Source organism: Miscanthus floridulus, chromosome 9 (genome assembly GCF_019320115.1).
Source record: "Miscanthus floridulus cultivar M001 chromosome 9, ASM1932011v1, whole genome shotgun sequence".
NCBI lineage: Eukaryota > Viridiplantae > Streptophyta > Magnoliopsida > Poales > Poaceae > Miscanthus > Miscanthus floridulus.
In genome coordinates this window covers 102,111,156-102,135,278 of record NC_089588.1, presented here as the reverse complement: position 1 = coordinate 102,135,278, position 24,123 = coordinate 102,111,156, and positions in this window count along the sequence as shown.

Below are 24,123 nucleotides of genomic sequence, written 5' to 3'. Positions count from 1 at the left end.
AGAAGCCGGGACTAAAGGAGGGGCCCTTTAGTCCCGGATTCGTGCTCCCGGTTGGGAAACCGGGACTGAAGGGGTTTCCCAACCGGGAGTAAAGCCCGTTTCTGTACTAGTGTATCAAAAGAGAACTTTAGCCGAATAATAATCTACTAGATTCATTTTGTTTATTCAGCTACCATGGTTTTGGTTAGCAGCTGGACTAAAAATAGAAATGCTGGTAATAGCCGACCTCATGCTATGGTTAGCGATTTTTTGAAGCATGCATGTGTCGGGATGTAGGGTTGAGATGGCGGACTAGAGGGGGTGAATAGTCCTTTTAAAAAAATAATCATGCCGGCTAATCAAAATAAATGCGGAATTAAAACTATCGGTCTTGCCAAGACTATACCCCTCTATTTAATTACTCTCATGCTATGGTAGGGGTAAGTCAAGGGATAAATAAATGATAAGTGTAAGGTAATAATGGTATTCCAGAGATAGAAATAGAGACTCATAAAATATAGGACGGCTAAGAAGGAGATTCGTTAAGAGCAAAAAATTCCTAAGTCATTCCTTATTTACTAAGTCTTTTGTACACCCTAATGTATACACTCTCATCTATAGTATAACTAACTTTAGATCTATGCATAAGGAACATTACTAAGAAAGATCAAGAACAAAGCTTGTCTCCATTCACAACTGTGTTCTACTTGCTTACAAATGGGAATGGACTACAAAGGACTCAATGGGAGTGTCACATCCATGATCTACCATATGACCCAGAGTGCAGAATGCTTTTTATATACATAAATATGTATATTTTAGTGTAACTATATATACCAAACCGTTTATGCTATTTAACTCTGTTTAAACATCGTCTAAACAGTCTAAATGCTAAACAAAGGGTGACCGATAGTTTCGTGTTTAGGATAACACTGAACATGGGTTTGCTCATTCAAAAAATATTCCTCGTTTGCATGTGCGTATAATTTAATAAAATGGCGTCGTTGCGTTCATATGCATGCCTTATCCGCAGCTGATTTTAGATTGGGAGTTTGGGCTGCACTGGGTTAGTAACATCTAGAGGATGTCGGCTTAGCATGTATAATGGAGGTTGATGAGGAAGTAGATTGTCAAATAACAGGATTTTTTTTACTATATCATAGCAGCCTGGTGTTTAGAAGGTGGATAAGATGTTTAAGTTTGCACGAATAATGTTTAGTAAGTGTTAACAAGATGATTGAGTCTATCTAAGCACATGTTTGCATTGTAGGATTAGGAATTAGCTTCTATACCATATTTAATGATATGGCAATATTTATTTTCTTGAGTTCCATACCTTGCAGTATACCTGTCCTTAGCTGAGAAGCTCGGTGGCACGGACCCCCTCTTGCTTAGTGTGTTGATGGCAGGTAAAACAGTTATCCACTGCTGTGACGGAGGATGGTGGTTGAGTGGAGATTTGCAAGATGCATCACCTTAGTGAGGGAGTGGTCCTAAGAGAGCGTGCTCACAGGTTCCAAAAGTGTGCACAATATCAGCCCCACATCAGCATACTGAACATTAGCAAAAGCACTACACTACCACAAGCATATACCAAGCCCCTTTATGAGCATTTTAATAAAAAAATAACGACAGCAATGGAGAGAGACATGGAAAATGAGGCATCATTGGGTGTGCTCAGGCTAGGAGAGAGAGGGAAGAAGAGGGTCTTAGGTTTATAGGTACTTTAGCTAGGACCCTGCCAAGTCTATCAAAACTCGGCAGCAATATTGCATTACCGCTACCGGTTCATGCCACGGACTGACACAGGCATATCACTGTTGGGTTGTGACCTTGAACTAATAGTGATACTCCTGTATCAGTGATTTAGTGTTGGGTTGTGGCTATACCCAACAGGGATATGTCAAGGACCAAGGCGACAGTGATAGGTGGCTTTAATTTACTACCAGGTTAATAGGATCTCGATCATTTTGGATTCTAGGCTTACAATTCAGCAGTGAAGCTGGATCATTGCCAACTCTAGCACACCCGGCAGAGATTGTTGGTTCTACAACACTGACATCTATACATAGAGAAGACACAAGTATTTTTTTTTAAAAAAATCCTAACTTTTCTAAAGAATGCACCTATAATACCTTGTGCATTACTGTTCTAGTTTCATCCCTGTGGTCTAATTCGTTCCTCAGGTTTTATGAGATTAGGACTACCTTGCTAAGTGTGGGACATGCAGTTCAGAAACTCTAGTTTTTCTATAGTTAGCACCTCCGGTTGACTAACTTTCTAGCGGCTATGACGAGCAATATTTTTATTCGTTTATCTCTTCTACAAACTTTATAGTAATATATGAGAAGAAGATCTGGTGTGAAATTAGAAATCTGATTGGGACCCCCACATGTAGAACAGAAGATCCGGTGTGAAATTCGAAATCTGATTGGGACCCCCACATGTAGAAACATTGGACCCAATAATGCAACCTCGGCAGACAGAGACATGTACACGGACAGTGAGACGGCACCTGCTGCGACCGAGAAGGATCAGAAGAGCTCACAGGCCAGAAAGCCAAAATTAAATCCATGTGAAGCACAAGCCTGAGCCTGACTCCCTGGAAAGTATTGCAAATCCGAGGTCATAACGGCGGCCACAGTGGCCTCCATCAAATCCCTAGCGACATGCACAAAAATCAAATAAAAAAACGAGAAGCAACGAGAGGCAACCATGTGAAGGCCTGGTTTAGATTGCAAGTTTTTTCACTCTCTCTTCATCACATTAAATTTTTGGACACATGCATGGAGTATTAAATATAGATAAAAAAATAACTAATTACACAGTTTGATTGTAAATTACGAGACGAATCTTTTGAGCCTAGTTAGGCCATGATTGGACAATAATTGTCAAATACAAACGAAAGTGCTACAGTGCCAAATACCGATTCCTAACCCCAATCTAAACACGGCCGAATGAGGGAAAGAGAGGTAGACACAGGTTTTATTGAAAACCGTGCGAGTCTAGCGTTTTACTCGGGCACTAGCAAGTTGGAGCCTATTCAGTGCCAGGAAGTTGGAATTTTAGGCTATTGTAGCACTTTTGTTTTTATTTGGCAATTAGTATTCAAACATGGACTAATTAGGCTCAAAACGTTCGTCTCGCAATTTTCCACCAAACTGTGCAATTAGTTTTTTTTCGTCTACATTTAATACTCCATGCACGGGCTGCAAACATTCGATGTGATAGGTACTGTAGCACTTTTTGGGATTTTGGAGTGGAACTAAACACGCGCTTGATTTCTTGCAATCTCTTTCCTATAGATAGTATATTTAAAACCCCGTTGAGGATGCCCTTAGTTTACGCCAGGAGCAGCACTGACCACCGAGAGGACACATGCGCCCCCTCTCTGAGTCTCTCTGTCTCTCTCCCTCCGTATATCACAATAGGAAACGGCTGATTTGCCGGGAGCAAAAAAATTTGCCGGGTGTTTTTTATCGGGCACCCGGCAAAGGAATTCTTTGCCGGTGCCAGACCTGGAGGCACCCGGCAAATAAAGGCCTCCGGCAAAGCAGCCTTTGCCGGGTGCCGGGCACTCGGCAAATTCCAGCCGTCGGCAAAAATTGGTCTTTGCCGGGTGCCGGCCACTCGGCAAAATATGGCCGCCGGCAAAGGTGGCCGGCTTGACGGCGGCCAGCTGCCGTCATCCTTTGCCGGGTGCCACCCCGTTAGGCACCCGGCAAAGATTTTTTTTATTTTTTTTTTAAATTTCTTTGCCGGGTGCCCCATGACCTGGCACCCGGCAAAAGCTTCTTTGCCGGGTGCCCGAGGTGGCACCCGGTAAATTATTTTTTTTTTGTTTTTTTGACCCCATTTTTTTGTGGGGACTTGCTACAGTAGATATATCCCTATTTCAAAATTTGGGACAATTATGAGTTTGTAACTATATTTCCTTAATTTTTTCCGTTTCATTGAATTTTTCCGACTATTCCAAATTTGAACTGCAGGTACATGAAATAATAGAATTTGGTCATTCAAAAAATAGTATTCATGATATTTAGGCTATGTCGAGGCCGTATGCAGGAAGTGGCATGAAATGTCGCGCATCATGTTGTCGTAACATGACGATGTACTCGCGGGGGAAGTTTATTTAAATTATATAAAATCCAAACGATGTCCGAAAATCACGAAACTTGTTCATGTGTCTTGTTATCACATGTGGAGGCCCTGGTAAAAAATTGAAAAAGTTTCGAGCAAGTTGCGACGTCGGCTGTCTAAAACCCAGACATCTCCACATGTGCTTTCATTAGATGACCCACTCTAAGCGTCTGAATCTCTTGTCCTTTATGCAGCCTCCGTCGGCGGGTTCGAATAACCCATCTCAGGCGCAAGCAGGCGGTGCCGAGTTTCCTTCACCAGGCACTCAGTTTCCTCCCCACATTTAGTTTGTATCTATTTTTCACCGCTTGATGGACATGTGATGCACTGTGATCCACTATCGACTTGTTTCGATGGTAATTGGACCTATTATGTTTGTGATGTCGTGTATGTGAGGTATTGTATTCGCGATGTGATATATATGTGTGGGATTGAGTTTGTGATGAGATGGATGTGATATATGTTCTATATTGTCTTTGTGATGCTTCAGATGTGATATATATCTTTTATATGCTGTGTTTGTGATTATAGAATCAAAAAACAAAATAAAAAAATTAATTTTTGAGGCTTTGCCGGGTGCCCTGGCCCTGGCACTCGGCAAAGCTGGGAATTCCTTTCAGAATTCTCAGCTTCGCCGAGTGCTAGGGCCAGGGCACCCGGCAAAGTTTTTTCAAAAAAAAAATTCTTTGCCGGGTGCCCCATGACCTGGCACCCGGCAAAGAAATTACGAAAAAAAAACTCTTTGCCGGGTGCCCCCGCGGTGCGACACCCGGCAAAGAAATTATAAAAAAAATAAAAAAAATCTTTGCCGGGTGCCTCCCGGCACGGCACCCGGCAAAGAAAATTTGAAAAAAAATTAAAAAAATATTTGCCGGGTTCCTCTGACATGGCACCCGGCAAAGCAAGGGATGACGGAGCCGGCGTCGTAACGAACACTTTTCTTTGCCAGGTGCCGGGTTTGCACTCGGCAAAATCTTTGCCGGGTGCCCGATAAAAAGCACCCGGTAAAGAAATCTTTGCCGACTAACTTTTTGCCGGAGGCTCTTTGCCGAGTGCTGCACCCAGCAAAAGTTTTGCCGAGTGCAAAGTAGCCTTTGCCGGATGCATTCGGCACCCAGCAAAGCGCCTGAATCCAGTAGTGTATGCACCGACAACCTCGGTGTGGCTCAGATAGTACAGGCCACAGGATTCTCGCGTTGTTTTCATGCATCAAGCACACATATATTCAGAGACTACAGACTACGTGGAGAAATCGCCTTATAAATGATAGTATATCAAAGACTTTTTATCATGTTTTGGTTTAGTGGTGTTTGCATTATTGCTGCTACTAAGCGCTGTACCAGGATATTGTGCTGCATGTGCAACGTGCAAGTGCGCCTTGATTCATCATGTACGTCAGCTCCGTTGCATGTTGCCTGTGACTCTGGCTCGATGCCGTCTAGTGCAAACATGTACCGAACAAGCAAATGAAAGGAAGAAGAATTGCTGTGTATACTCCATGTATAGCCAACTTCTAAATAAACGTGGTTTCTTCCCAAACCATATGCTATCTGAATGGATCTTCAAACAACTGTGGTAATTTGATAACAAAGAATACACGGAAATCAAAGGCCACTGCTTTTCCAGCTAGACTAGATTATATTTAGCCTGTTCGCTTGTTGGTTTCAGCCAGCCCAAACCAGCCAGCCAACAGTATTTTCCTCTCACAATAAACCAGCACCAGCCAGCCCAAACCAGCCCAGAAACCAACCAGCGAACATGCCGATATTCTACTGGGGCCTTGTTTAGATCCCATCAAAATTCTAAGTTTTTTCACTTTCTTTCCATCACATCAATTTTTGGACGCATGCATGGAGCATTAAATGTAGGTAAAAAAAATAACTAATTGCACAGTTTGGTTGTAAATCACGAGACGAATCTTTTGAGCATAGTTAATCCATGATCGGACAAAGTTTGTTAAATACAAACGAAACGTGCTACAATGTCCAGATTGTAAAAATTTGTAATCTAAATCAGACCTGGTAGTAGCCATGCGTAACTAAGCTAGCGTCAACTCTTCTCTCCGATGCTCGTCGGTGAGTGCTATCCAGGACCATCGTGGCACTAGGCCCTAGGCTCTGTCTCAGATGCCTCTCTCCACCGAACAAAGCTGAGGTGCCGGTGCTCCCCTCTACAGTGTCTGTGTGAGAGGATGTGCAAGAGTTTCTAAGAGTTTCTTTTTAAAGCCATGGAGTTTTTCAGCACGCCAAAAAAATATTAGGAGAAATAAATAAGATCATCTTCAACAGTTTCTAATAATTCATTCCTAAAATATAGAAGACAATTTTACATTATACTATTTCTAAATTATCATAACCACTTTTATATATTCTTTCTCTCTGTACATCAGCATCAGGAACACTTTTCTACTTTTTATTATTTCACACGCCCTTCCACCCTAGATTGGCAGGCCTATGTGCATCTTCCACGCGCGGATATATCCACGCTTTCCTTGATTTTTTTTCCATGTGCCAAAAGGTTGGGAGGTGGGATTGGTAACTCTTGGAGATGAGTTTTTTTTCTATTCTTAGCAAAAATCCTAGCTTTATTGGGAACTCATGGAAATGCTTAAAAGAAGGCCGTGTGTTTGGAGTGTCTCTTTTGCTCGATCAATTTGCAGACATGTTTCTACGGTTTGTCGATCGGCACTTTGCTTTTCGCTAGGTTGCTTCACTTTATTATATACTCATATCCTTGAAGAGCTAAAGCTGTAATGATGATAAGATAGTTGACCGCATGTCGCGCGTGTGCGGCGCGGTGCAGTACTAGAATCAAAAAGAAAAAGAAAAAAAGAAGAAGGTATACATCACATGGATGACTTTATGCTTGGTCCGTAGATGTGACCTGCGGGTAGCACCAGCAGGCGTCGTCATCCCAGGCCCAGTTTAGTTCCAAAATTTTTGGCAAAATAGGCACTGTAGCATTTTCGTTGTTATTTGGTAAATAGTGTCCAATCATAGTCTAATTAGGCTTAAAAGATTCGTCTCGTGGATTTCGTCTGTAATTAGTTTTATTTTTTATTTATATTTAATGCTTCGTGTATGCGTCCAAAGATTCGATGTGACTGGGAATATGAAAAATTTTGCAAAATTTTTTGCAAACTAAACTGGACCCCAGTCACACAGACAACCTAACGGAGCTGACGTACATGATGGATGAGCACTCACGTACATGATGTTCGCAGTCATCGTCGCAGTAATCATCAGCACGGCCGGGTCGAGTTCGGGTGGCGGAAAAAAAAAAAACGATCTCTTTTGGACTGAAAGTTGTAGCCCGCGTCCGTCCCTCCGTCCGTCCGTGGGTCAACACGTACGGTAGCCTGAGTAGGCCCATTCTGACAGGCATAGCCCATTAACTTTTAGCCGACCCATAGCCCACTGAAATTCAGCGAGAGGAAGAGACAGGTCGGCTGTCAAAATATGATGAGCAGGCCCAATAAGAAAGAGATTCGGCCTTAACTTTGCCAAAGTTTTCCCTTTGATCTTTTCCGATTTGATATAAAATGCAATAAATCGAATGAGTATGAAACTGAATCGAAATCAATTCAAAGTTCATACAGATGTATGCTACTGTTTTAATATATAATAAAAAATGTGAGGTCATGCTCATGCGACTCAGGCATGATTTTAGCCAACCCATGGTAGTGTAAATTCATAGCCTCCCCGCAAAAAAAGAAAACATAAATTCATAGCTAATATTATACGTTCGGTTCTCCAATCCACATAATATGTCCCATACTCCCTTTCCAGGCCTATACTGATAAAACTTCCTACTCCTATGGATTTGTTTTGGACTTCCTCACTGAAGCACATTATTACAATCCACGAGCTGCCAAAAGCCTTTCTTTCATGATAAAAAAAACCTTTCTTATTCCATTCCATGCGGAATCTTGTCAACCCGTTTAACATAAAAAATGCTGAATTTTAAAATATTATTACGAAAGACAAATGGGTTAACCATAGAGCTAAATGAATTCTTTTCCAATGTTCAGTTCATCTTCTTGAAGTCACATTTGCTTCCCAATTAAACTTATAGATCAAATCATAATATTAAGAAAACGAAAGACTCCACACACCTCTCTGGCGCGTTGGCGTACTAGATCCATCATGGATTTGCTCCAATTGTTGTAGTCTTTCTAATCATTCAATCCTCTACATAGTGGATCTCACTAGATTGTTAACCCTCTTAAAACATTCCAACCTAAAATATGTGAGGTCTAATCTGACTTCAACATCGTAGGTTTATTTGCAAACGTGCCAACAAACAAACAAGGTCAAGGAGTGTATATATCTAATAATATTTGTTGGACCCCCAATGAAATTTTGAAATCATTTAGTAAAAAAAACCATTAGGGACTTAACACAACTCTTGCCATGTAATAAAGTTGATAAATGACCCGAATAATACTTTCGACTATTGCAGCATCTAATTAAATTGTCTCGAGTCGCCTCTCAGGCGCCGAGAACTGAATTAATGTTATCCTGTTGCACATGAAGAATCCGCACCCATGTGAGGGCATTCCTAGAGTCCTGGTGACCGGGGCAGCCGGCACGTCACTATTAGAGAAGAGAGGCGTGTGAGGGCATTCCTAGAGTTTGCAGGAATTCTTGTACTTCAGTACTGTACAAAAGTAGGTAGGGTTTTTTCACTTTAGCATTTTTTCCTCTTAATATATATAAGTGGATTTCGTATGCCAAAGTAAAGTTGTGCATTCCAACAATAAACAATGGTTACGAACCAGAAATCTATATCTATATCTATATCTATATCTATATCTATACCTAATAATAAAGAGGCAAAATTTTCGGCCATTTTTTTCGTCCATCCATTTTTTCGTCCACCTGCCTCTAACTACCGGTAGTCGAGAGTTTCTTCTGTCTAGACTTATATGACTCTAGATAGTTAGGACAAATAGATCTCTCTGAGCATGAATAAACTGAACAGGAATAGAAATCCTAATTCAAATAGAAAATAAATTAGACAAAATCTTATTTTACTTTCTATATAACAAAGCATCTCTTTCAACCCGGTTTTTTACTTCCCATAACATAATCTATACCTATGGATGAGTACCCGAATAGAAATTCTAATCTAAATACAAAAGGCAAAAACTTTTATTTTCTGTTTTTTTATTTTTCCGTGGCCAAATCACGTACCAGAAGTCCTATTTACGAGTAGCGACGACACGGAGTCCAATTCTAATATGTACTCAATTCTGTTGCAATGTACAGACACCCTTACTATTTTCTTTTTCCTTCTATCCAAAATTTCGTTCATATTTTTTTTTGTTTGGCGTCACCTTAACTACTCATGTAGAATATAAACTGCTTCCGCTTGCCGTGGAGAAGACGAGTAAAAAAATACCAAAACTCCTATCCTATTCCTAACAAGACTCAAACACACAGTCACGGGCAAGCCTCCAACACCCCCATTGGGAAACTGAGCACCTGAACTGCATATATGTTGATGTACCCACATCCTATCTAAGCACCCCAAGGAGAAAGCCCAAGGAGAAGTTCGAGACGACGAAAAGATCGAGGGCGGCGGTTGACAGCTCCAGATTGCTGAGGCGGCCGACCTAGAGTTGCATGGCGGAGTTGATTCTGTAGTGACAGTGGGAGTTGGGCACCCTGTAGGTGCGGCCGCCATCCCCGCTGCAGTGTCGGGGTACGATGAGTGGAGCGATGTGACGACGATGAGGAGGCAGATCGAGTTGTGGAGCGAACGGACCTTGGCATCGTTCGGTGCCTGTGTGGTGCTGTCGGCAGCTAGGCACTCAATGCTATCGATGCCAAGCTCGAAATTGGCGAGAACGAGATGCCCCGTCGCGGCGTCCTTCGCGTCCGTGGCGAGGCATGCGGCGCCCTTGTCATAGAGCGCCCGCCTGAAGTCCACGTCCCTAAGCAGCCTCCCCGCATGTATGCGGACAGCACGACCACCATCGCGCTAGCGGCCTCCTCCTCTGCCTCCCTCGTGGTCAACTGCGGCGGCAGCGCCGATGCGTGCCTGCACGAAGTCAGCCTCGACGCCCAGCTGGTGCTAAACTGCTGGTGCAAGTCACGGAGAGAGGACGGCGTGGGCGAAAAGTCGTGGAGGACGCCGCCGACGTGCGGATCCTCCGGCGCCGGTGTGGTCCGTGGCGGGCAGGAGGTGGACGAGCTGATCAAGAACATCGACGGGCACTCCACGTACATACCTGTCCGTGTACATGGCCATGGACCGGGAGATCGACAAGGTGAGACAGTACCACGACCAGAGGATGGCAAACTTCTTCGTCCGCAACCGCCCCGGCGTGATCTGGGCCACGTCGGTGGACGCCATCTGGGTGGCGGCTATGTCTCTGTTGATAACCAAATTTGACACATTTTCATAGCCTGTGCTTTACAGTATGTTTAGGCAATTTGTTTGGCCAAATTAGTCAAATTCAAGCTTAATTCGGCTTCATTATCCAATTTGGTTGTAATTTGGTAAAGCTTTCATAATTTGTAAAATGATTAATCAGGCTCGCCAATATTACTTATGCCTGATTAGTTTAACTAAAAAATATTAATGACCAGAGTATGCTTTAGGCATACACACATGTTTAATTATGAACTCGGTTCTATACAAAATCATGGCTGATATTAGCTTAATATTTGACAAACGAGATATTCATATCACTAGTAGAGAAATGACCTTTGATCCACTTCGAAATTTGGCTGTAGTCCCGGTGTTTTTCGCGTCCGGGACTAGAGAAACCTTTAGTCCTGGTAGGTAGATCCAATCGGGACTAAACGTCCCTGCCCAACGGCTACTGCACCAGGCTTTTGCTGGAGGGGACCTTTAGTCCCGGTTGGATCTACCAACCGAGACTAAACGTTCACTTTTACTCTTGGTTTGTACCTCCAACCGGGAGTAAAAGTCTACTCCCGGCTGGAGGCTACGTCCGGGGCTAGAAAGGGACATTTAGTCCCGGTTTCTGTCTACAACCGGGACTAAAGGTCCCCTCCTATATACCCCTTGTTCCTCCCCGAGCCCGAGCCACTTCGAGCTCAGTGTTCTTGCTTCATCGCCGGCCTCTCTTCTTCCTCATCACCGGTGATCACAAGATTTCTTCCATTCCTCCATCGATTCTTCGGTTTTAAAGGTTACCAACTTTATACTCTCATGTTTCATCTGTAGCTTATTTCATTTTGTGGACTAGATATATGTGGTTTTTTATGGTAGATTTTTTTTATTTGTAAGCCATTTAAGCTCAAAATCATTTTAAAGTTTGTATATTTGGATGAAGGAAGGTTAAAGTAGTTATTCAAAACTAGTATTGAGCTTTCATTTCTAGCATGCATAGCCCACTTCATTCTTTAGAGATATAGAGAATTTTAGAGTTTTTTTTATTTTATTTGTTTATAAAATAAGAAATTTATATTATATTAAAAATGAGTATAGAGAGTAGATGGCAACTGCTTCCGGGTCCTCGGCCTCTCATCGGGTTACAAAGCGACTGAGGCCGGACCTCCCTCTCATTGCATGCGGTAAGTGTGAGAAGAAGATTGTGATGGAGTACCGGGTGAGGAAGGAGTGTCCCAACAAGGGCCGTATCTTCTACAAGTGTCCGGATCGCAATGTGAGTTATTTTGTCGCATTTGATGATTATGGTTAATTTATACTTATTTTCATGATGATTGTGATTAAAGTTCTAATTTTTTGTTTTAATTTCAGTGGGATGGCACTGGATGTTCAGGCTGGTACTGGGAGGAAGAGTATATTGAACACGTGCAAAACTCTCTTGCACAGTCGGTTATGGCGGCTGATGAGGCAGTGATCCCGCGGAAGAAGCCCATAGATGTTGAACAAACGCATGATCTGTCTGTTTTAGTTGGGATTGGTCGCGAAATCCTTATGCTGCTGTAGTGCATTTTAGCTTTAGTTTTTTTAGTGATAGTTGGGATTGTCTACATTGTAGCGAGACTTTCATAAATTAATACCTTGTGTGGTGGCATGCATGTCGTATAATTAACTAATTATGTTCTAGGTTTTAATATGGTATGTATGTCATGTAATGCAGATGAGACGGTATTGGATGTACAATGCTGATCACCGCTCCCAAGAGTTCATTGAGGGCGTGCATTCTTTCTTACGTGTGGCCGAGGGAAACAAACGCGATGGTTTCATATGCTGCCCATGTGCCATATGTAAGAATTTGAAGGAATATGCTAGCTCAAGGAGTCTTCATTCACACTTGTTGAAGTCGGGTTTTATGTCAAACTATATTTATTGGACGAAGCACGGAGAAACCGGGGTTGTAATGGAAGAAGGTAAAGAAGAACAATGTGACGATGATGACATTATTGTTGACTATGGGGCCTTCAATGATACTGCAATGGGGAAAGCTAAAAAAGAGGTAGGGGCAGAAGATGAGCCCACTGATGATCTTGGTCAGGCCATTCGTGACGCACAAAGAGAATGCGAAAGTGATAAGGAGAAGATTAAGTTCGAGCGCATGCTAGAGGATCACAAGAAATTGCTATACCCAACTTGTGCTGTGGGGCAGAAAAAGTTAGGTACCACACTGGAATTGCTGCAATGGAAGGCAAAGAATGGTGTATCTAACAAGGGATTTGGGGAGTTACTGAAAATCCAAAAGAAGATGCTTCCGAAGGATAACGAATTGCCCGCCACTACGTACGAAGCAAAACAGGTAGTCTGCCCTTTGGGATTAGAAATCCAGAAGATACATGCATGTCCTAATGACTGCATCCTCTACCGTGGCGAGGAGTATGAGAAGTTAGATGCATGCCCGGTATGTCATGCATCGCGGTATAAGATCAGACGAGATGACCCTGGTGATGTTCAGGGCGAACGTCCCACGAAGAAAATCCCTGCCAAGATTATGTGGTATGCTCCTATAATACCACGCTTGAAACGTCTGTTCAGAAACAAAGACCATGCAAAGTTGTTGCGATGGCACAAAGAAGACCGTAAGGTAGACAATATGTTGAGACACCCTGCTGATGGTTCCTAGTGGAGAGCAATCGATAGAGAATTCCCGGAGTTTGCAAATGACGCAAGAAACTTAAGGTTTGCTTTAAGTATGGATGGTATGAATCCTTTCGGGGAGCAGAGCTGTAGTCATAGCACTTGGCTTGTTACTCTATGTATCTACAACCTTCCTCCCTAGTTATGCATGAAGCATAAGTTTATTATGATGCCGGTGCTCATCCAAGGCCCAAGGCAACCTGGCAACGACATCGATGTGTACCTGAGGCCACTAGTTGAAGAACTTCTACTTTTGTGGAACAGACCAGGTGTACGTGTGTGGGATGAGCACAAACAGAAGCACTTTGACCTGCGAGCATTGTTGTTTGTAACAATCAATGATTGGCCTACTCTAAGTAATATTTCAGGACAATCAAACAAGGGATATAATGCGTGCACGCACTGTTTCGATGACATTAAAGGTATATTCTTGAAAAAATGTCGAAAGGTCGTGCACCTTGGCCATCGTCCATTTCTTCCTGCGAATCACCCCCTAAGAAAGAAAGGCAAGCATTTTAAAGGTAAGGTAGACCACTAGACCAAGCCGGGCAACCGAACTGGTGAGGATGTACTCAATATGGTCAAGGATGTGAAAGTAGTATTTGGAAAGGCACATGGCAGCGAACCTATTCCGAACGACGCCGACGGTCACGCACCCATGTGGAAGAAGTCCATATTTTGGGAGCTACCCTATTGGCAAGTCCTAGAGGTCCGTAGCACGATCGACGTGATGCACCTGACGAAGAATCTTTGTGTGAACCTGCTAGGCTTCATGGGTGTGTATGGGAAGCCTAAGGACACACTTGAAGCACGACAGGACCTGTGGTGTTTGAAAGAACGAGACAACCTACATCCAGAGAAGACAGATGATGGACGCCATTACTTAAGTCCTGCCAGCTACACTCTTAGCAAAGAAGAGAAGGAAAGCATGTTTGAATGCCTAGCAAGCATCAAGGTACCATCTGGATTCTCCTTGAATATAAAGGGTATAATAAATGTGCCAGAGAAGAAATTCCTAAACTTAAAGTCCCATGACTGCCACGTGCTCATGACATAATTGCTTCCCGTTGCATTAAGAGGAATTCTACCTCCAAATGTACGTTTAGCCACCGTGAAGCTATGTGCATTCCTAAATGCAATTTCTCAGAAGGCAATCGATCCAATGGATCTAGCTAAACTATAGAATGATGTGGTTCAATGTCTTGTCAGCTTTGAGTTGGTGTTCCCTCCTTCCTTCTTTAATATCATGACACACCTCCTAGTTCACCTAGTCAAGGAGATTAGCATTCTCGGTCCTGTGTTCCTGCACAACATGTTTTGCTTTGGGAGGTTCATGGGAGTCCTAAAGAAATATGTTCACAACCATGCTCGACCAGAAGGAAGCATCGCCAAGGGCTATGGAACAGAGGAGGTCATTGAGTTTTGTGTTGACTTTATTCCCGACCTTGATCCGATTGGTGTTCCTAAATCGCGACACGAGTGGAGACTAAGTGGAAAGGGGACACTAGGGAAGAAACCATATATTGGTATGCAGGACAATTATTTTAATAAAGTACACTACACAGTTCTGCAAAACTCCTCTTTGGTGGATCCGTATATCGAGACACATAAAGAGTTGCTCCGATCCTAGTTTCAAGGGAAGTCTGAAGCTTGGATTACGCGTCAGCACATGGAAACTTTCAGCGACTGGTTGCGAAAAGAATGTCAGGGTGATGAGAGTATTGATGAGCAACTTTATTTGTTGGCTAGGCAGCCATCGTGGCATATCCTCACATACAAAGGGTACGAGATAAATGAGAATATATTTTACACAGTAGCCCAAGATAAAAGGAGCACCAACCAAAACAGTGGTGTCCGCATAGATGCCACCGACCCTAATGGAAATAAGCAAACATATTATGGCCGCATAGAGGAGATATGGGAACTAAACTATGCACCTACTTTTAAGGTACCTTTGTTCAAGTGCCAATGGGTAAAGGCGACTGGAGGCGGGGTAGCAGTCGACAACCAGTATGGAATGACAACCGTGGACCTCAACAATATTGGGTACAAAGACGAACCATTCGTCCTTGCCAAGGATGTGAATCAGGTGTTCTATGTCAAGGACATGGTTACAAAACCAAAGAGAGGGAAAAACAACAACGACCCAATCAATGAGCCAAAGCGCCACATAGTTCTTTCAGGGAGAAGAAACATCGTCGGAATTGAAGACAAGTCAGACATATCAGAAGATTATGAAAGGGATGACCGAATTCCACCCTTCACAGTGAACAAAGACCCAAGCATCCAGCTAAATGATGAGGACACTCCATGGTTACGGCGCGATCATAACCAAGGGATATATGTTAAGAAGAAGTTCACTAATGTGCCCGATTGATATATATAGTGATGTATTAGACCTATTATGTAATAATTGTGACTTCAGATTTTATTGTCGTGTTTTCATATTTTCTACGGTTTAAATAAATTTTCTGCTAGACGGTGGATTTCCCGTGGAGAATGTGTGATGAAAAACCAAATGATGAACGTTAATAAGATGTGAAAACTAATTTCCTATCGAAAACAATAGTTTTAATGATTTTAATTAAGTAGTATATTTTTGCATGGTGTAAATTGTAATTATTATTTACACTATGTCAAATATTTATACAGTAAAACAAAAGAGTTTAGTTTACAAATTTTTGTTGCGTATAATAATGCAAAACCAAGTCCAAGAATTTTTTTATAATTTTTTGGATAATATTTTATTTATTAGGCAATTAATAACTCTCTGCATATTTATATAAAAGAAATATATAAAAAAGGCAAAAACTTATGGTAATTGGAGAAAGCCAACTGCAGCTCCCCCTTTACTCCCGGGTGGATCAACCACCCGGGACTAAAGGTGGAGCTTTAGTCCCGGGTGTATCCACTAGCCGGGACAGATCCCCTTTACTCTCGAGTGGATCAACCACCTGGGACTAAAGGTAGAACTGCAGTTTTCGCGGCCCACCCAAATGCCCTTTACTCCCAGGTCATGGGTACATCCGGGACTAAAGCTTAGACCTTTAGTCCTGGTTCTAATAATAGCCCGGGACTAAAGATTCTTTAGTCTCGGTTGGTAGCTCCAACCGGGACTAAAGGTATCCCTTTATAAACCATGCCCTAGTTCTCTTCCTCTCTGTCTCCGCCACGCCGTCGCCTCATCTTCTCCACCAGATCGATCCAGTAGTGCCACCGCTCCCAGGCGACCACCCTAGCCTCGCCTCGTCAGCGCGCCTCTTCTCCGGCCGGCCAGCACGCTTCTTCTCTAGCCGGCCAGCGCGCCTCGCTTGTCCTCGCTGGAGTACGCGCCGTCCTCATCCCCGGCCCCCACCTCGCTCGTGCTCACCGGAGCGCGTCGAGCCTTCACCGCGCTGCCTCACCAGAGCTCGCCCGAGCCTTCCCCGCGCGCGCTGCCTCACCGGAGGGCGGCCGAGCCTTCCCCGCACTGCCTCACCGGAGCTCGCCTGAGCCTTCCCCGCGCGCGCTGCCTCACCGGAGCGTGGCCGAGCCTAGCTTGTAATTAGTTTCTCTTGTATGTGCCTGTCAGTTGCATTGTATGTTTGAGCATGTTTGAGTTTCTATAAAACGCGACGTGCGGGACGGTGGAGAACTCGTGCTGCCAACTCCACGCGGCTGCGGTGCCCAGCGGTGCGGCTCGTTTCCATCGGGAGCGCCAGGCAGGCGTCAGTCGTCGTTCAGCTCTGTCAGTCATGGTTTTGTGGTTGCGTTGCTGTCTTGTGCACTTCGTTCGTAGAATCGGAGCCCGAACAGCCGGCCTGATAGTTTTCGTTATGTTGCTGCGGTCCGGGGTGCAATGCAATGCAATGACAATTGACAATGCATTGCTAGGTCAAAATATGGTCGTTTCTATCGACTCCGTGACTAAACATTTTATTTTAACTTTTTATGAAATAAAAAACTAAGAAAATAGTTAGAAAATTGTAGAAAATCCGTACTAGTTGAACGTGATCTGCTCGGCGAGCATGTTCTCTGCCGAGCGGTAACGGACGTTAAGGAGGAGCTTTGATTCTACGAGGGAGAGAGGCAATGGTCGTGGAAGACCGTGTTCCCTTCCTCGTAGAATCGGAGCTCTTCGTTGGCCAAGTACGGTGCCGTCCGGTGGAGAAATGCTCACCGAGATGATCACATAAGCAAGGTCAACTAGTACGGATGGTTATTTATTGAAACATGTTTTTGAGCTATAATGTGATGGATATTTGATAACTTTGGACCTACAAATGTCATCTACAAATGTTACTATCCTCGGCAACCTAAACGCCTGCGAGCTCGCCGATATCGAGCAGGTCACTTAGAATTATTTTTTCCATGAAATGAAATTCTTAGAAATCATGCCTTTTATTTTTTAGAATTAATTTTTCCATGAAATGAAAAACTTAGAAAATAGTTAGAAAATTGTAGAAAATCCGTATTAGTTGAATTTGCGGACCGTGTCCATCTCGGCGAGCATGTTCTCTGCCGAGCGGTAACGGACGTCAAGGAGGAGCTTTGATTCTACGAGGGAGAGCGGCAACGGTCGTGGAAGATCGTGTTCCCTTCCTCGTAGAATCGGAGCTCTTCCTTGGCCAAGTACGGTGCCGTCCGGTGGAGAAATGCTCACCGAGATGATCACGTAAGCATGGTCAACTAGTACGGATGATTATTTATTGAAACATGTTTTATTTTTTATAGATATATCTAGTGGAGTAAAAGCTAGATGGCTGCCCCGAGAGACAACATGGATGAAGAAATGATGAATATTATCAACACCGGCACTCAATTTGCCGATGATGACCAGCATGATGTAGATGGCGGGAGTCAATACCTGGCTCTTGAAGAAAACCAAGAAAATATTGTGCAAGAAAATACTGGCGAGGTATATATATTTATATATATATTTGAATATTGTATATATATATATATATATTTGAATATCTATCATCTATTATGTGTACACATGATATTTATTTATTCTTTTTTTATACGTAGCCCTCTGGATCGACGACCACAACGGCGAAAAGCAAAAATATTCGAGGTCTGAAAAAGCCATTGGCGGGGTGCTACATAATATCGGAATTCAATATCGAGACAGGCGAACCACTTGGTCCACATGCAAGGAAATTCATGCAACACTGTGGGTACCTTGTAAGGGACAAACTTCCGATCAGTGCCCGTGAATGGAAGCAAAAGATCAACGAGCCTCATGTTAGTTTTGTCTCAGATCTTGATAAGAATTTAATTTGGGATGATATCCTTCAACATTTCACGTTGCAAGCGGATGATTATGATGATATCAACGATGATGAATTGAAGGAGCTAGTTCGAAAGTGGGCTATGAAGAAGATGGCCACACAATTCCAGACTTGGAAGAAATCCCTATACACGAAATACATCAAGAAGAACCTAACGCATAATTTCAATGCTTGGGGCCCGCTCGCGAAGTTGAGGCCCTACTGGAATGATTTTGTACAGTACAAGACATCGGAAGAGGGTGAGGAACGGGTGAGAAGGAACCAAGAGAATGCCCTACAGAAGGTATACCACCATGGCATGGGATCTGGTGGCTACGCGACTGCCATTCCCAAGTGGGAAAAAATGGAAGCGGACATTCTTGCCAAGGGTATCACACCAGAATCACTCAATTGGCCCAAACGCGTGAAGAATTGATTTTTCGCTCGTGGGGGAAGACTAGACCTAGAGACTAGGAAGCTGGTTCATGGCCCAAAACTCGAAAGAGCAACACAAAGATTATCTTATGCTCTACAAGATAAAGCTATTGGTGCATTCAGGCCCAATAGAGAGAAGGATGAACTGACGTATACCATCGGGACTGCTGAACACAGTGGCCGAACAAGAGGTTTAGGACGTAACATTTCTTAGGAGCATGGTTTCCCTAATGACAGAGATACCTACAGAAGCCGGTAGAGAAGGAAGGATGAGAAAGCAGCGCGGATCAGCAGGTTGGAGGAATATGTTCGTGAGTCACGGGAGGCGTTGCTTCAAGCACAAGAGCGCGAAAAAAACATGCAAGCTAGAATGCAAGACGAAATCATAAAGCAAGTGCAAATAGCAATGAGTGCCCAAAGGTAGGCATCAGATGCAGGAATCAACATTAATATTAGCCCCCTAATCAGTTGAAAAGCAGCCGCGCTTCCACAGAGTTGCCAAATCAAGATGATGCAATGCTACGTTTCCCTATGGATGACATCACTGCACCATTTACATCATGTGAGCTACATATTCCAAAAGAGAATGCCACAATCATGGTGGCTCTCGGTGTTTTTTCTCCTCCAGATCCTACCAAGACACCAAGAATCCATGGGGCAATAATACCACCTGGATATGTTAGCATCTCAGTGGATAGAGTTAACAAAGGTTTTAGTGATCTGGCTCTTGACATTCCAGGAGGTGATGGGGAGAAGACTCTAGGAGAAGCAGAGAAGACATTCATACTATGGCGCAAGCGCTACATCATTATTCCCGGGGTCTCTAGTCCACCACCGCTTCCTCAATTGCCAGACAATAGGTGCAGACAAAAGTGAACAAAAAAATTTTCACTAATTTTCTATTGACATGCATGATTAAAAATAACAATTTCTTATACCTAATTATTCTTTTTTGTACTCACACAGCAAGGTCTCCGCCAACCTAAGTCTAATTATCCAATCTCCAGATCATCATAGTGCTTCGGGAAATCAGATGGCAATGCCGCCACCGCCGCCACCTCCCAGGAGGTCTCCAACGCCTCCAAGGAGGTCTCCAACACCTCCAAGGAGGTCTCCAACGCCTCCAAAGAGGTCTCCAACGCCTTCCCCGCCTCCCTTGATGACTAAGAAGAAGCTAGCTCCTAAGAGGTCCGCCCCGCAAACGAAGCCGTTGGCCCACCAGCCGGCAAAGAAGAAAGCCACGTCTAATCCAGTTATTCCCCAAAAACTGTCTTACAAGAAAAGTGAAAAAGGAATTAAATGCTGCAGTACAAAAAGAAGTGGATAGTTTCTTAGAAAAAGTGAAAAAGCAACAAGAAGCGAGGGAGAACCCGGAGAAACCGTACTTCTACCTACCTCCAGATCTTCTAAGAAAGAAGGTGGACTAGAAAAGGCGGGAATCTCAAAAGACCCTGCCAAAATCGAACTACGACTGCTCTCTCACCAAGTCATTTGAGGCGGCGCAGAAAAAGACTAGACCAGGGAAAGGTGTTGCACAACTCGGACAACAATCGCAACAATCAGTCCCTCCTCTTATCGTTCATAATGAATATGGTTTGAACTTAGACTTAGACGTCGATTTTGAGGAGCTGGCTCGGTTTTACGAGGAAACTGGTTTGGACCTTGCCCAAGTGCTCATTGAAGGACCATCTGCTCCAAAAGTGGATCCTTGGAAGAAATTTGAACATGGAAAGAGTCTATATAGCCCTAAGGCCTTAGGTGAACTGGGTACGCAAATGTACCTGCTAGACAAGTGGTACATGGCGGTGTGTGAACGGGGAGAGGCCTTTGTTCCTGTCAGAGTTAGAAACCAACATTACTTCCGCGGCGATGATGTTATATATGTTGAGTTTGTAGAATTACACCAACTATGCCACCTGGACTCTCTCGACAAAAGTCTCATTAGCTGCTATTGTCTGTAAGTGTGATTATTTTCTACTATTAAAGTGTATATATATAATGCTACATGTATATATATAAATTATATATCCTCACACTATATTTTTATATATGCAGATATGAGATGACAGAACTCAGAAAGAGAAATGATAATGATGTTGGTTTCATTGATCCAAATGTCGTATTCAAACACTCTAACCCCCCGCCTCAATGGAAGGCTGAACTCGAGAAAAATCTCATGAGGTTCTTAGTGAACCAACAAAACAAGAACATACTCTTCCCCTACAACTTCAAGTGAGTGTTAAATAATTAATGTCGATCATATGGACATTTGTTCAATTATTTGCTTACTAGCTCAGCTATCTCCCATATATATATATATATGTTGACTCTAGTTAATGTCGATCATATTTGTGTATAAAAACATATGCAGCAATCACTGGATATTGATGGTCATCGATATGGCCAATAGTCTGTTGAGCATCTTAGACTCGTTAAAAAAAGAGCAAACAGAGTACCAAGACATGATAGATATTATCCAAGGGTAATTTGGTCTCTCTAGCAACTATATATACCCCGATCTCTTAACTGCAACAATTTTTAAAGGCCAAATTAATTTTTTTTATTTTATTGGGCGCAGTGTTTGGAAAAGTTTCATTGAGGAACACCACATGAAACATTGCAAAGCGCCACTGGATGTAATCGCACACAAAGTAAGTACTAGCTACATTTATATATATATAATTCAATTAACACCATGCATGCTTTCAATTCACCGGATCTTTTTTCTCGTAAAAGTGGGTTCTGAGGCAAGAACAGGGGAGCAACTACTGCAGATATGATGTTTGCGAGTTCATCATGGCGTACGCAAAAAGAACCCCTGAAGAGATCCTCAAAGTACGTTATATAAATATATTCATATATTCACAATTTCTTTTGTTGCTCATATATATAAGTAATCACGTGACCAACACACACACACACACACACACACATATATATATATATATATATATATATATATATATATATATATATATATTAATACTTTTCCTTTAACTTTTATTGAAGACTCTATGGTTGAAGGAAAAAGTCATACGACGTGACCAACTGAAAGCAATTCAAGAGACCATAGCAGGATTTCTTAATGACCAGGTCCTCAACCTCGCCGGCGAGTTCTACAATGACGTCAATGAAACATGGAAGCCAAACCAGATGGAGTGAATTTGTTATCCCAAGGATATGATACAATATACAATGCAAGCTTTATTTGTAATATATATATATATATTATATGTACATAAAATAACATACAATATATGTATATGCATGTAATATATATGTTAGTTTCATACTTTTGTTTGTACAAAATGTTCGAACATTATAAAACGTGTAGAATATGTATATTACTTGCAGCGTAGAATGCGTATTCAAAAACCTATTCGAAAACCAAAACGAATCATCAATTGAAAATAGAAACAAAAAAAAAGAAAAAAAAGGAAACCTTTAGTCTCGGTTGGTAATACCAACCGGGACTAAAGGGCCACCCCACGTGGCTAGGCCGGGAGGCCTCTTTAGTCCCGGTTGGTCTTACCAATCGGGACTAAAGGTGCACCTTTAGTCCCAGGCGAGAAGCCGGGACTAAAGGAGGGGCCCTTTAGTCCCGGATTCGTGCTCCCGGTTGGGAAACCGGGACTGAAGGGGTTTCCCAACCGGGAGTAAAGCCCGTTTCTGTACTAGTGTATCAAAAGAGAACTTTAGCCGAATAATAATCTACTAGATTCATTTTGTTTATTCAGCTACCATGGTTTTGGTTAGCAGCTGGACTAAAAATAGAAATGCTGGTAATAGCCGACCTCATGCTATGGTTAGCGATTTTTTGAAGCATGCATGTGTCGGGATGTAGGGTTGAGATGGCGGACTAGAGGGGGTGAATAGTCCTTTTAAAAAAATAATCATGCCGGCTAATCAAAATAAATGCGGAATTAAAACTATCGGTCTTGCCAAGACTATACCCCTCTATTTAATTACTCTCATGCTATGGTAGGGGTAAGTCAAGGGATAAATAAATGATAAGTGTAAGGTAATAATGGTATTCCAGAGATAGAAATAGAGACTCATAAAATATAGGACGGCTAAGAAGGAGATTCGTTAAGAGCAAAAAATTCCTAAGTCATTCCTTATTTACTAAGTCTTTTGTACACCCTAATGTATACACTCTCATCTATAGTATAACTAACTTTAGATCTATGCATAAGGAACATTACTAAGAAAGATCAAGAACAAAGCTTGTCTCCATTCACAACTGTGTTCTACTTGCTCTACAAATGGGAATGGACTACAAAGGACTCAATGGGAGTGTCACATCCATGATCTACCATATGACCCAGAGTGCAGAATGCATCCGCAGGCAAACAATATCTAAGCACCATGCTTACATAGTGTCGACCACTTAACTCACTCGAGTACTGAGCTAAGAGCTTTGCGAACATATGCATAAATTCATCATCAATCATAACTATATCAAGCATATATCTAGAGCAAACTAGGAACATAATAAAATGCAACATAATATTGAAGTAGCACAAAGTCATAAATATAGAGATACAATGGCTATACCAGTCTTCAGACGATAGATCCGGAATCCTGAGCAATAGCCCACACTCTATTTGAGCCTTGCTAGCTAGCCTATACTAGAAACTTGAAGATTTGGAGATCTACTCACTTCTCTCTAAAAACCCTAATTTCTGATCTAAACTTGACTTATGGCAGCATGCTCTGGAGGGGGGGGGGCAGGGGCTGATTATATAGGCTGGAGCGTCCAACGTGATCCCTCGGAACAAACCAACTTGAATAAATGGTGTAGATGCATCCGAACAATGTTGATGCCACTGGACACGGCGGTGCCCTCCCCAACGGTCAAATTCTAATGGCTAGAAACTAGCCGTTGGTCACCGAACATCCTGTGGTGGTGCCACTGCACAGGAGGGGTGGTGCCCTAGCCGGCCAAGTCCCAAAACACCCCTCTCTAGAATTTTAGGGCGGCGCATGGCGGTGACCATGGCGGTGACCGCCTCGCTCAACCAATGAAACAGCCAGTCTCGGGAAAAATGGGGCGATGCCACCGGATAGGGTGGCGGTGCCCTTGGTGGTGCACCGTCACGCACGCTGCCACTTCCGATGCCTGCCCTCACATGCTCTCGGCAAAGGCCAGGTGGTCGCCGGACACATGGGGGCGGTGCCACCCCAGCTCCTTCTCAACCTCCTCAGCCGGTCACCACCATAGGGGTGGCGGTGCACCGGACATGGGGTGGCGGTGCCACCC